The following is a 13,584-nucleotide window of genomic DNA, read 5'->3' as shown; positions in this document are numbered from 1 at the left end:
TTTAGTTTTGTGTATTAATGTACTATTAATATTTCACCCATTTTAATTAGTTTGGTCATATGTTATGCGTCTGCTACATTTGTATGTGAGAAGCAACCTACAATATTTCTCTGTGTTTAGCATCTGCAAAAAAACACTTAGCCTACAGTAAATTTGTCACCACTGACGGCAGCTGCCGTGTGGCTGTTTGCCTGCTGAAAATGACATCCATAGTTAATTCACAGCTTGAGCACAGATTGTCTGGAGAAAAGAGTCGTCCACTGACAGATGGCAGGGGTAAAGAGGGAAATTGCTTCAGTTGAGGGAAACCACATCACAAGTATAAAACAGATTGATTGATTACTTCTGCTCACCACTTGATGGCAGCACGTGTACATTGAAACTCAGTGACGCTAAAGCTGCTTGAAGAAACACACTGCAAAAATGCTTTTCTTACTTAGTATTTTTGTCTTGTTTCCAGTCCAAATATCTAAAAAATTTTAAATCCAGATAAGTAAAATGACATACAATATTTTTTCTTGTTTTCTTTGGGAAAAAGTTCACTTAGTTCACTTTCAAATGAAAATTAGCCCAAGCTTTACTCACCCTCAAGTCATCATAGGTGTATATGACTTTCTTATTTCTGACGAAGACAATCGGAGAAATATTAATAAATATCCTGACGCATCCGAGCTTTATAATGGTAGTGAACAGGATCAACAAGTATGAGCTGAAGAAAGTGTCTCCATCCACATCCATCCATCATAAACATATTCACACGGCTCCGGGGGGTTAATAAAGTCCTTCTGAAGCGATGCGATGCGTTTGTGTAAGACAAATATCCATATTTAACAAGTTATGAAGTAAAATATCTAGCTTTCACCTGACCAACTTCCGTATTCAAATTACCAAAAAAAAAAACAACCACAAAAAAACGGAACTGGCGTCGCGTCAGTTAAGCTTTTTCCGTAAGTTGAATAAAGAAGGCGTAGGATGTAACGCAAGCGTTTTAAACTGCAAGAGTTTTACACTTTCTCCGTAACTTGAATATTGAAGGCAGTCTGGCGGAAGCTAGATATTTTACTTCATAACTTTTTAAATATGGATATTTTTCTTACACAAATGCATCGCTTCACTTCAGAAGGCCTTTATTAACCCCCCGGAGCCGTGTGAAGAATGTTTATGATGGATGGATGTGGATGGAGACACTTTCTTCAGCTCATACTCATGAACCCTGTTCACTGCCATTATAAAGCTCGGATGTGTCAGGATATTTATTAAAATATCTTCGATTGTGTTCATCAGAAAGAAGAAAGGTCATATACACCTAGGATGGCTTGAGGGTGAGTAAAGCTTGGCTAATTTTCATTTGAAAGTGAACTAATCCTTTAAAACAAGCAAAATTATCTGCCAATGGGGTAAGAAATATAATCTTGTTTCTGTTTGGGACAGAAACAAGAATTCAAACAGAAACAAGATTATTTTTCTTACCCCATTGGCAGATAATTTTGCTTGTTTTAAGCAAAAACCTCACTCACTTTGAAAAAAAAAAAATATAATTTCATTTTACTTATCTAGTAAATGCATCTGGATTTAAGAATTTTTAGATATTTAGACTGGAAACAAGACAAAAATACTAAATAAGAAAAGCATTTTTTGCAGTGCATTGAAAGCAGACCCCGTACATTCCCTTGTGTCCCTCTAGAAAACAAACACATTCAGTTTCTGCTTTTTGATATTATTCAAAGGTTTTTTACACCTTCTTCTAATTCTCTGTTCTCAAATAATATTCACACATCAGACAACTTAGCTTGTTCTGCTCTTTTTTTCAGATGTCCTAGCTTGTCTTCTATGCTTATTGCTTATTATGTCTTCCCATTCTGCAGACAACTAACAGCATTCTTCAAAGAACAAATTTAGGAAAGCTATTAGATTTTGGATAAAAACACTGGTGTGAATTTAACAGCTGGGCCAGATGGGTCGTGCTACTGAGCATCCTGTGCTACAAAACAATAATTTTCAACTCCTCTCAGGACTCTCAGGTCATGGATGTGAGTTTGTTGTCCACTTATGGAGTTGTCCAGTTTTCTGTACACCACAACTTGTCCTCAGTAGCATGTTTCTTGTTTTGAAGAGTTTTTTTAAAGGAGAAAAACTAGCACTCAGTGCCATTCAGACAGATGGGGAGCGAGTGGTGTGAAATGGACTTGTTGGTTAAAATTCACAAGTGTACCGAATCTGAGAAGGACGTGCTTGTTGAATGGATGATAACAGAATGAACAAGTGATGAGGTGAGTTTTCCACCACAGTAGAAGCCTGTAGTCTATCAACAGCCACTGCTACACATCCCAGCATGTGTTCATTTATTCACGCCATCATTTATTCATCTTTCCTCCTCTACCCTGGTCTCTGTTTTCAAAGTGAATTTCAAAGTTCCTCTGTGAGAGACAGGAACATGATGTTCTTCCTCCAAGAGAGTCCACTCATCACTTCTCGCTCAACACAAATGAATCCTCCATACGTCAGTATTGTACGTTTTTCAGTAGCTACTTTGTCGGCCCGTTTTACACAAAGTTTGACCGCCAGTTGTGAAAACTGTGCCTGAGCCTCTGCTGCTCTGACAGACGGACGTGAGAGACTAGAGAGTGGCAGTAATGGAGGGATGGAACGGGAGCGTGAGATAAGAAAGATCTGCCTTTTTTAAGCAGTGTCACACTGTATCTTTTTGCTCTACCTTGGCTCATTGCTTGTCTCACTTCTGCGGCACGTTGCCATGGGAACACAGCTGCAGCACTTGAGTCGTGAGTTGGGGAGGCTGGGGGTTGCTATTTAGTAAACACGTTCGCATTTCTTCATTGGATTTAGCAAGTTGGATGGGGAAAAGGTGGCTTATACAGAACCTACAGTCATAGCTCTGCCAACGGTGTGAGCAAATGTGTTGTTTTGTACTTAGAAGCTTGAAATGTTCCCATCTTGGATGGTTTTACAAGTCAGCTCTCTCAAGGATCACTTTATAGTGCATACAACTCTCTTTTTCTAGTCATCTTATGTTGTTCATTTGGGCACCAACATGTAAACATTTCTTACACAGACTCAAGGTACAAATTTTAAAGGGATAATTCACCCCAAAATCATTTCCTTACCCTCATGTCGGTCCAAACTGTGTGTGTGTGTCAGTTTTGTTTCTTTTTTTCATTGTATGGACAAAATCTGTTTAGTCATTCTTCAGAATATCTTCTTTTGTGTTTAACAGAAGACAGTAACTCATAGAGTAACTCACTAAGAAAAGAAATGGTTATCTGGTCACTTAAATGTTCTTTAGGGAACCCAATATGGTTATTATATGCCATGGCATCGTTGCAAAAAAAAAAAAAAAAGTGAGAGAGTGTGGGTGAACTATGTAACAAGTATACTACAACATCTGTGTTTTTCTTCTCCATATCCTTTATGCATTGATTAGTAGTCTAGCTCTCAGCAGACCTGTTACACATTGCACATGGCATAATGTCGATAGTACTATTTTCTACCAGAATATGTACTCAACCATTTTTGAAGCTGTGATGGACATAGTCAATAAAGAATTCTTGAAGGCTCAGCTGCTCAAATTATGCAGTCAAACAAGAGTATTGCTTAGGAAACTGGAAGAATGTCAGTCATTCGTTTCTAAGAGCTTTGGACTATGCAAATGAATAAATAAATAAATAAATAAAATAATAATAATAATAAGTTGAACAAGAAGAAGAAAAGGCACAATTTTCAATTCTGCAGGATGCTACACAGGCAGAGCTATTTGAAGAACCTCTAGCCACCATTTGAAGGTGCTTCAGATATCCTATGGCGTCAACTTCAATATAGCCTAAAGTGCCTTTCCCTTATTTATTGCTACTGGGGAAACCTTTCATGCTGTTTAGAGTTCTTACCAGCCACGGCTCGTCTGTAAGGGCAGGTGGGGCAGAGCCCCACCAAAATATTCATCCAAACATAGACCTCTATATACACTGAATTAGTAATAAATTGTAAATGTGTTAAGCATTCTGTAACAAATATTTTTCGGATTTTCTAGACTATTTTAAGTCGTAAACTGAGCAGAATGTATATTAAAATGTAGTGCACGTCTTCAGCAGGCATGTATTCATGATACTAAGTGGGGCAGCAGGTCTCGAAGCCCTTCCTAGCTCTACAGCGCCCCACACATCTCCAATGTAAATCTGTGGTAAAAAATGGAACTGCAGCGCGCTCTCATTGAGGCAGATTTCTGGCTGCCCCGCTTATTTTCACGTTAGGTAAACACACCTTACGTAAACCTCACTCCAGACCAAGATGATATCAGTCTGCTTCAGATATGTGTCAGCTATCAGGTCAGTAACTAGTTGGCATGTCTGTTCTTATGTGGAGTAGGCTAGCGTATCAAATTAATGAGAGTATAAACCCTTAATTTAACGTGCTCATGTGAATAGCTTTTAAATACAATAAAGTAGTTCTGTTGTGTTCGTTTTATGCTTGTTCTGTGAACAGACAAGTGAGAAATGACTTTTTTTCCTCACTGGAATTCCTACACAACCTGCAATATTCTAAAACAACATTCGGAGGTAATAAATACTACATTAAGAGATGGCAATCTATAAGCGTATATGCAGCTATATGCGTTTGTCGTGTGTACTAAAGTCTGTCAATCATCATTAGAGCACCACCCTCAGGCTGAATAACGCAAGGACATTAGAACTCCCCCAAAAGTGTGTCTGATGTGTTCAGCAATTACAATATAAAGCTTAGAAAATGTTTATCATAAGCTAGCGCTGAGACCCAGAATCTGACCTAAATGTGTGGCCAGGAGCCGCTACTGGTTACACAGTAACGTAAAGGAATAGTTTACCCAAAAACTAAAAATTATGTCATTATTTACTCACCCTCATGTTGTTCCAAACTCGTAAGACTTTCCTTCATCTTTGAAATTTGATGAGATCTGAGAAATTTCTGTCCACAGTCCACGTAACCACTTTGACACTTTATAAAGTTTAAAAAGAGATCGTAAAACGAATCCATATGAATTGAGAGGTTTAGTCCAAAATTTTTCGCTTTATATGATGAACAGATATAATTTAGGCTTTTTTTCACATATAAACATTAATCAACACACACATCAGTTATGGCAAAGACTTTAAAATATCTTAAAGGAACACTCCACTTTTTTTGAAAATAGGCTCATTTTCCAACTTCCCTAGAGTTAAACAGTTGAGTTTTACCGTTTTCGAATCCATTCAGCCGATCTCCGGGTCTGGCTGGTACCACTTTTAGCATAGCTTAGCATAGTTCATTGAATCTGATTAGGCCGTTAGCATCTCGCTCAAAAATGACCAAAGAGTTTCGATATTTTTCCTATTTAAAACTTGACTCTTCTGTAGTTACTTTGTGTAAAATGAAAAGTTACGATTTTTCTAGGCCGATATGGCTAGGAACTATACTCTCATTCCGGCGTAATAATCAAGGAATTTTGCTGCAGTACCATGGGTGCAGCAGGCGCAATGATATTACGCAGCGCCTGTGACCCCCTGCTTGCACAGGGAGCGTGCCTTTCACAACATTTGTGAAAGACACTTCGTAATATCATTGCGCCTAAAAAAAACTTTGAGTTTCTGCAAGAACCAATGGGGTTTCTCGTGTGTCATGCGCGTGCATCTACTGTTCAGCTGTTTGAATAAAATTCAAACTGTTATATCATATAAAGCGATCGATTTTCTTCAGAAAATGTGGACTATGTGGTAGTTGCGTGGACCGTCAAAGGAGGGACATAAATCAAATATCTTATCCTATAATATATCTTCATATATATTCATTTAAGTTTCGAAGATGAACGAAAGTCTCACGGGTTTGGAACTATGTGAGGGTGAGTAATTGACCCTTCGCAAAGACCCACCCACCTTAGTTACTGTTGCTTTGTCTGACAAGCCATGGTGCTGTTACAACACAGAGTGAAAAATACATCGCGGAGCAAAGAGGACACTGACAACACGTCGACAGACAAGACAGAGCAGGATATTTATGATATGTGATATATTTATGATATATTTATGATTTATGACAAAGTCTCAGCTTTCAAATTGTTTTTTTTTTTTGTTTTGTTTTTTTTTTAAATCAAACAATAAAAACCGTTTTGTGGCTCTTTAATGTGTCGTGACAGATCGCTGTAGCGCCTCAGCTCAAGCGGCTCGTGAACCGATCATTTCTTCCTACTAGTTAATTTATATCATCAAATAAACATGAATGAACATGAGAAAGAATGTTGTTTCAAACGCGGAAAGACGTCAGTACACACCATTTTTCAAGTTCAAGTCCACCGAGGTTAATCTTCTAACTCCTGACTGCTTTGTCGGACAAAATGGCGGATTCGGCGTTATGATTGGTTAGATCGGCGAAGGGTCAATTGATGCCATTTTTTTTTTTTTCATTTTTGGGTGAACTAACCCTTTAAGCAATCCAATTTGTAAGTTCCTCAGAGAACTGACTATTTTGAAGCGGTACTCAAGCTTTTTTTTTTTTTTTTTTTTTTTTAAACAATAGCATAGCCTATCACTCGAATTTAAAACAGAAAACAATTTAGAGCAGCTGCTACATGATATACTGTACATAAAACAAATTAGGTGAGTGGGTGGATAGCTAGATTTGATTCTTTGTAGAATAAATTAGAAAGGGGGAAAAAAAACATGATCTTAAAATAAAAAAAGTGATGGCATCTTCGCCTAACATAACGGGTGGCTGCATATTGCGGTTGATATCACGCAGGAGTGGCATCATCCCAGTGTAGAAAGGTCTACCCCGATCTTCACTCTCTCACTCCCCCTCCCATCCTCTTTCTGTATCTCTCACTGATCCCACAGTGTAGTAAAGCGGATAGGCAGCTAAACAAACAGCGGAATCTTTTCAGAGAAGACACCGACAGAGGTAAGAAACTTTTCTCTATTTCTATCACCCACATTTGCAATAGTCGATGGCAGGCATACCTAGGCGGAATATATGGACCACCTCTTCCCACACTGTATCGGAGATCAGGCATCGTGGTTGCTCAGACTGCGCAGTGCTCTGATGAGAAGCCACCTGCACGCGCCGCGAAATCATGTAGAAGCCGTGAACGCATTCACGCGTTTCTGGCGCAGCGCGTTTTCTCTCAGAATTTATGTATTTCAAGGCAGTCGTTGAAGCTCAAATATGTAGGTTTGATGTGATTTTTCTCGTGAATGTTACTTGTGTGGTGCCATATGAATGATTCTGTATCTCCTCGCATAGGATGTAGTTCACTGGGAGCTGGTCTTAATCTATAGGCATGTAATAAACATGGAGAGCGACTGCAGGAGATGCACTTAGGGCGAACCGTCAGATCGCCTCTAACAGATGTGCTGAGGGGATTTGGTATTAATATACCATGGCGGGGTTTTGTTGGCGAACTGCGTGACACGGTTTCGGCTCACAGCAGCATTCAAACGACGGAAGGGGCATGTTCCCTCAGTGTTTCATAACTTTGACATGACTCTTTTCATCTCATGTGTTATTCATTAGTATGTATGTATGTATGTATGTATGTAAGAAAGAATGTCAGAAAGCATCTCTATGAACTGTGTTGTGGAATTACATTCACAGCTCAGAGGATGTGCGTGTTTGTAAGGGTGAGAGAGTGAGATATTTTGAATAATGATTAAGGTATACTTTAATATGCATCGTCAAGTAACAGTGTGTGGCACTGGCTTCCATTGATCTCTATAATATGATAGTAAAGTTTAAGTAAATTTTCTGAAAAACCTGTTGGACATTTTTTTACGTTTATATTTTTCCCATTTTTTTTAATATTCTAAATATAATCTATTATAAATATAGGCTATATGATATTTTAGATATGTGCGCTTACATTTTATATAGGCTAGTCGTGCATTGTGTTTATGTAATGCATATAAATAATAATGCAATAAAGATAGGGTCTCTAAGCAATGCCTAGATTGTAAGTCTGGAGCAGCAGGTGTAATAATTTCTACAGTTTATCAGTCAATTCATATCACACTGTCTTCCTCAGCCAGTCGCCAGTAAATCATCTCGATGATGAAAAAAGTTTTGAAATTGCTAATCAGTGCCAATAAATGACTTGTGAAGGTGCTTATAGCAGAGCTTAGCAGGATTACAATCCTATTGGTTTGCACAGGTGGGTGCCACAGTGCTCGATCTCACTCTATCAGTCATTGATACTCAGAGCAATTAGCTCAGTTCCTCAGCCACAGGAGCGCTGTGTTTTTTACAGATGGCCCAGGGCTCAAACAGCTATGGACACAAAGGTCAAGCCACCAGTGTGGTGAAGCGGAGGACATTTTGGACAACATAACCTAGCAAGGCTTTGTTTTTTTACATCTTTCAAGCTTCACCGTTTGAGGGTGCGCAATCTGGTCTTTAAATGTCCAAATGTGGTTGATGCTGCTCGGTGTGCGAGATGAAACCAGCGTAATGAATAAAATAGGCACTATGTGTAGATGATGTTGTTCTTGTGCACTTTATGCATCTTTCTCCTCACTGCACAGAGAGGCAGTAATTATGATGCCAAGCTCAACTGTCCCTTTGCTCCAAATACATCCCTAAAGATCGAATCCCTGCAGGCTTTCAATGTGCCTTTTAATTAGAGCCTTATAATGATATAAGAGAGAGAGAGACTGAGGGAGAAAGTATGTGTGTTAAGGGGGAGGGGTGTCTTATATTCTGCTTCCCATTAATGAATAATCGCTTTGATTTAGTAATGAAGACTGTGGGTATTGGACCACAAAAATGTTGTTGTGCAAGAAGTCAGAACCGTTCCTGTTTTGTGGGGCAATAGATATTTTTAATCACATCAATCACACATTTTTAATCATGTTGTTAGGGTGAAAGTGCTGACCACACCAGTGCTATTAAGTAATCATATGTCATGCTGCCTAAGCAAGCCACGTAATCTATAAAACATAAGAGTTGAGATGTGATCTCTTATTACAGTACCGGAATCAATAAGTGATGATATCAGTGTAATTAACATTTATTAAAATGTTTTTGTTATATTGGAACTCCGTGGAAAGAAAGAAGAGTCTTTGCCCTTTAGGAAATAAGGAACCTGTTTCATCTAGTCAGTCTGTCTTGCATTTAAGCACATGTTGTTGTTGTAATGAGGCTCTGGGTAATTAATAAGTGATTTGGCTTATGTAATACCAGATTTTTTATTTATTTATATTTTTTTTAGATTAAACTTAATGAGAGTGACCATGCTTATGTCTGTAGAAACAACATTGTGTCAATTTCAGCTAAGCCGATACGTCACATATTCTTAGATCTTTAGTATATTTGTCTAATTGTCTGTAACAAATTACTTAGTGTTTTTGTTTTTTTTCTCAAATTGATATAATTTTCCAATATTTGTCTGCTACAAATAGTCAAGTTTAAAAATACACTCTAAGAAAAGTTCTTAAAAACACAGTCCAAGTGCTGTTAATGTAAATGAATGTTCTATTCACAGGCATATTTTGAATTACACAATGCATTATTATGTCTGTAAATTTATTGTAAAAAGACACTGTAAACATAACTCTCTTCTATTTCGGTATGTTTTAAAATGTAATTTATTTATGTGATGGCAAAGTTGAATTTTTATTTCTCCACAGTTTTTAGTCACATGATCCTTCAGAAATCATTTTCATATGCGGGGTTGCTGTACAAGAAACATTTCCTCTTAATATTAATGTTGAAAACAGTTGTGCTGCTTAATATTTTTGTTCTTATTCTTTGATAAATACATAGTTCAAAATAACAGCATTTATTTGAAGTAGAACTGAAATAGAATTATTTTGAAATAGAATTTTTTGTAACAATGTATATTATTTACTGTCACTTTTGATCAATTTAATGCAATTTTGCTGAATAAAATAATTTCTTATAAGAAAACTTACTCACCCCGAACTTTTAAACGATAGTGTGTATACTGTATCCAAATTATGATAAATAAATAAAACAACCTAAAAACATAATGCGTGCACATAGCGTGTACATGTCAACCCTGTATGGTATGCATTATGTTCTAACCATGAAATATTTTTTCAAATAAGTTTTTATTACATGAAATATCTTCAATTATGCAAATCAAAAAAGATTTTTTTTAGGGACGTTTCCCAATGTTTCTTAGGGAAACGTTGCCATAATGACAACGCTGTACCACAATGGAAAATGGTCAAAAAAGTAGTTTTTCTATAAAATTATGATTTTCTTTTATATTTAAATGCAAATTTCTTTTAGAAATTGATAGATATATACTTGTATATACTCAAACCAAAAATAAGTAGATCCCTATCATTTAATCCCTATCATTTGGCTAACTCATCCTCACTCTCATCACATGGAAGAGCTAACTCTGCACTCTTCCTATTGCCCTTTCCGTAAAATATCGCTGTATTCATTTTCTGAAAAGAAGAATAATTTTGTTATTTATACATAAATACAACTATACTACAAAAAAAAAAAAAAAAAACCTTCAAAATAAATAAATAACCACGATCATATTGTTGATGCTACTCTCTATAAAAAATCCCAATGGGGAAATACTTTACTGTAATTCCACTGTGGTACAGCGTTGCCATATGGCAACATTGATATTTTCTCAATTTACAGTAAAACTGTGTTAGACAATGTTGATTTGTGAATAAAACTTTCTAATTTACTTCTCAAAGATGCTGCAAAAAATCCCCCTTGAGAAGAGATGTTTAGAAATGAGGTAAATAGAGCAATTTCTGGAGCACTTCAACAGGCGTCTTCCGTGTGAGGGTTACAGTGGGGAAGAGAGTTTTGAGGGACATTCAAATGTCATGTGACTTAAAAACAGCACATCATTGGCAACCTTAAGGCCTACCCTTTTAATTCCCAAAGTGCAATATATTGTATTTTTTTCTGAATAACATGGAAATGAGTAGAAATTAATTGTTGCTATATGGCAACTCTGTACCATGTGATTTAGGGTGTGATCTGGTCATGATATTGCTTATTTTTTTAACATAAAACGCTTATAAGGGCCCTGTCTCAAATGGCACCCTAAACACTCACGGTATTCCTACGAGTCCGCACTTTCATGACATAGTGCCGCTTTGACTGTCGGGAAGATGTCTGCTGCAGAGCTCGCACCAGTGCACATCGAGGGCGCATATCGACCACAAAGGGGTCGCTCCCGTGCACCCTTCTGAGACCTAAAATTGACAAATTGGACACCCTACGCTCTTGTGGACTTAACGGACATGCGCACACCATTGTAAGTCCACAAGATCAAAAGTGCTATGAAATGTGCCATTTGGGACAGGGCCATGGTATTATTTGTACTTTTACAGTAAGAATATGTCAATTGAAATAATACCAGTTTTCTCATTTAACTATTAACACGATACCAAATCAAAGTATAAACCGTACATGAAAATGTAAATCCTTGATATTTTAAACTTCATACAACTACTTATGGTTTTCTGATTTCATTCCTGTAGTTCATTTCTAATTGGCTACTCAAATCATGTTACAACACACTCCATGCAGTAAATGAAATCCGATGTTAAGAGACACGGAAATGCTGAAATGCTCTTTGGGCCCACACTACTCTGATGGGGAAACACATGCAGCTGTCTTACAGGTATTGTCTAAAATGTGTCAATCTATAGACATTAGGCCCACGCAGATTCACACATAGTATGCATTCATTTTTTTATGAATTTGCACTTGAGTGCGTGAATGCAGATTTGTTTCTGTGGGCTGATATAGTGGATGTGTTGCCTACCTAAAGATGCTCATCATATTCACACGTTTGCCCAGCAAAGTCAAAACTCTTCTCTCCAGATTATACACAACTTCCTGCCAGTGTGTGTTATGATGATGTGCTGATTGTAATTGTGGTGTGTGTCTCTTCATTACGGAGTCTCATGATGATGGGTTAATGAGGCTTGCATGTTTACCTTACTGTCACTTCCTATTGGCTGGCTCAGGGGGCTAATTACACTCCCAGTACTATGGGGGGCCCTAAATTACCTTAAGCACTGCTATTACAACATGGATTTGTTAGACTGTGTATGCTGACAGTCTGCGTACATGTTTGTTGTGTCTGTGTAAGTTTATATATTCAAATTAATATATTAAACAATACTACATGTATGAAAATGTTGCCTAAAGTTGTCATGTAAAAAAATTGATAGCTTTCATTTTTATATTTTATATACTTGCCTGTGTAAAACTCTCCAGCATGATAGGTGATGGCCAGGTTGTTGCCATGCTGTTGGATGTTTGTTTGTTTGTTTGTTGCTGGGTGGTTACTAGGGAGTTGTGGGTGGTTGTTGGATTGTTGTTTACAAGCCCAAGACAAAAAAAAGCCCACCCTCAAGCCTCCATGATATGTGTGAGGCCACTTTTTAGTGTAATTGAGTCTGCTTGGTGGAAAATAAGTATTTTTAAAAGTAATAGCACACCTCTCCTCAATAAGTTGCAGAATGTTTCATAGTAATAGTGATACTTTAGTAAGCACCACTAATAATTTGAGTTTGAAAAGAATGGAAAATTAATTAAATTATTCGGTCTATAATTAGTCAGCCTACATCAGGGGTGCCCAATCCTATTCCCAGAGATCTACCTTCCTGCAAAGTTTAGCTCCAACCCTGATCAAACACAACTGGAGCAGCTAATTAAGATCTTCAGGAGCACTTGATAATTACATACAGGTGTGTTGGATCAGCGTGAAATCTGAACTCTGTAGGTAGGTAGATCTCCAGGAACAGGATTGGGCACCCCTGGTCTACAAGTATATGAAAGGCAAATGCTGTGTCATGCCACTTTGTTTAGCCTCATGATGTACATTGGTTTGTAGGCCTTTTCTCCTATTCTTTCCTGATTGGTCTAATTTCCATCACACCCAGACTGAGCAGCACTCAGAGGCGGATTGGGATGGATGATAGATTGATATAGTATTTGAGTAATGAATGAAAATGATAGAGTGTGGAGAAAGAATTGATTAACATTCTCTCTGCATATACGTAAACTCATATCCTGAGACCAGACCTCTCATTCTTTTTCTCTCTCTTGTTCCTTCACCCACACTATTACCACCTCTGACATTTAAAAGAGCGATGTCCATCTTTGTACTTTACCAACTCAGAGAAAATGACCTTTCATTCACTCAGAACGACACTTAAAAGTGTCTAACACAGCAGGAACTTTTTAGAGTCAGCGCCGGTCTGTTGGATATTTAGCAAAGATTTTACATTATTTTATTACACAGCTCTCTGGAACACTTCATTGATTGTTTTTACGAGCGCAAGTTTTAAGATAATATACAGGTAAAAACAGGGGTTTTTTTTTCATATCCATATGTTTATTTATCTGGCAAGAAGCCCTATAATTATTATAGAGATTTTATTTTATAGAGTATTCCATCTCAAGAAAGAAAAGAAAAAAAAAAAGGAGAAGTTGGTCCATCACTCTCTCAGCCTCAAATTGACGATCATTGTGGAGATAATGTCCAAAGAACAATGTTCTACACAGGCAGCAACCCTGATAAGAGAAGGGGCAGAGAGGGAGAGAAAGAGATTTGGG

General features: G+C 37.4%; 1 protein-coding gene across 2 annotated transcripts in view; it reads left to right on the top strand.

Moving 5' to 3' along the window:
* Positions 1-13,584, top strand: part of LOC127509615 (protein phosphatase 1 regulatory subunit 29) — a 114,778-nt gene that overhangs the window by 1,285 nt on the left and 99,909 nt on the right. The window contains exon 1 of one of the 2 annotated variants that reach the window (XM_051888509.1): positions 5,901-6,918. The exons of the other annotated variant lie outside the window; for it this stretch is intronic. The gene's annotated coding sequence lies outside the window, so the exon portion shown is untranslated. Of the gene's footprint in view, positions 1-5,900; positions 6,919-13,584 lie in introns of those variants that run through there. 2 annotated transcript variants of the gene reach the window in all.

This window comes from Ctenopharyngodon idella, chromosome 3, assembly GCF_019924925.1.
Source record: "Ctenopharyngodon idella isolate HZGC_01 chromosome 3, HZGC01, whole genome shotgun sequence".
Taxonomy (NCBI): Eukaryota; Metazoa; Chordata; class Actinopteri; order Cypriniformes; family Xenocyprididae; genus Ctenopharyngodon; species Ctenopharyngodon idella.
Note: the sequence above shows the minus strand (reverse complement) of the source record. Positions and strands in the feature narration are given on the sequence as shown.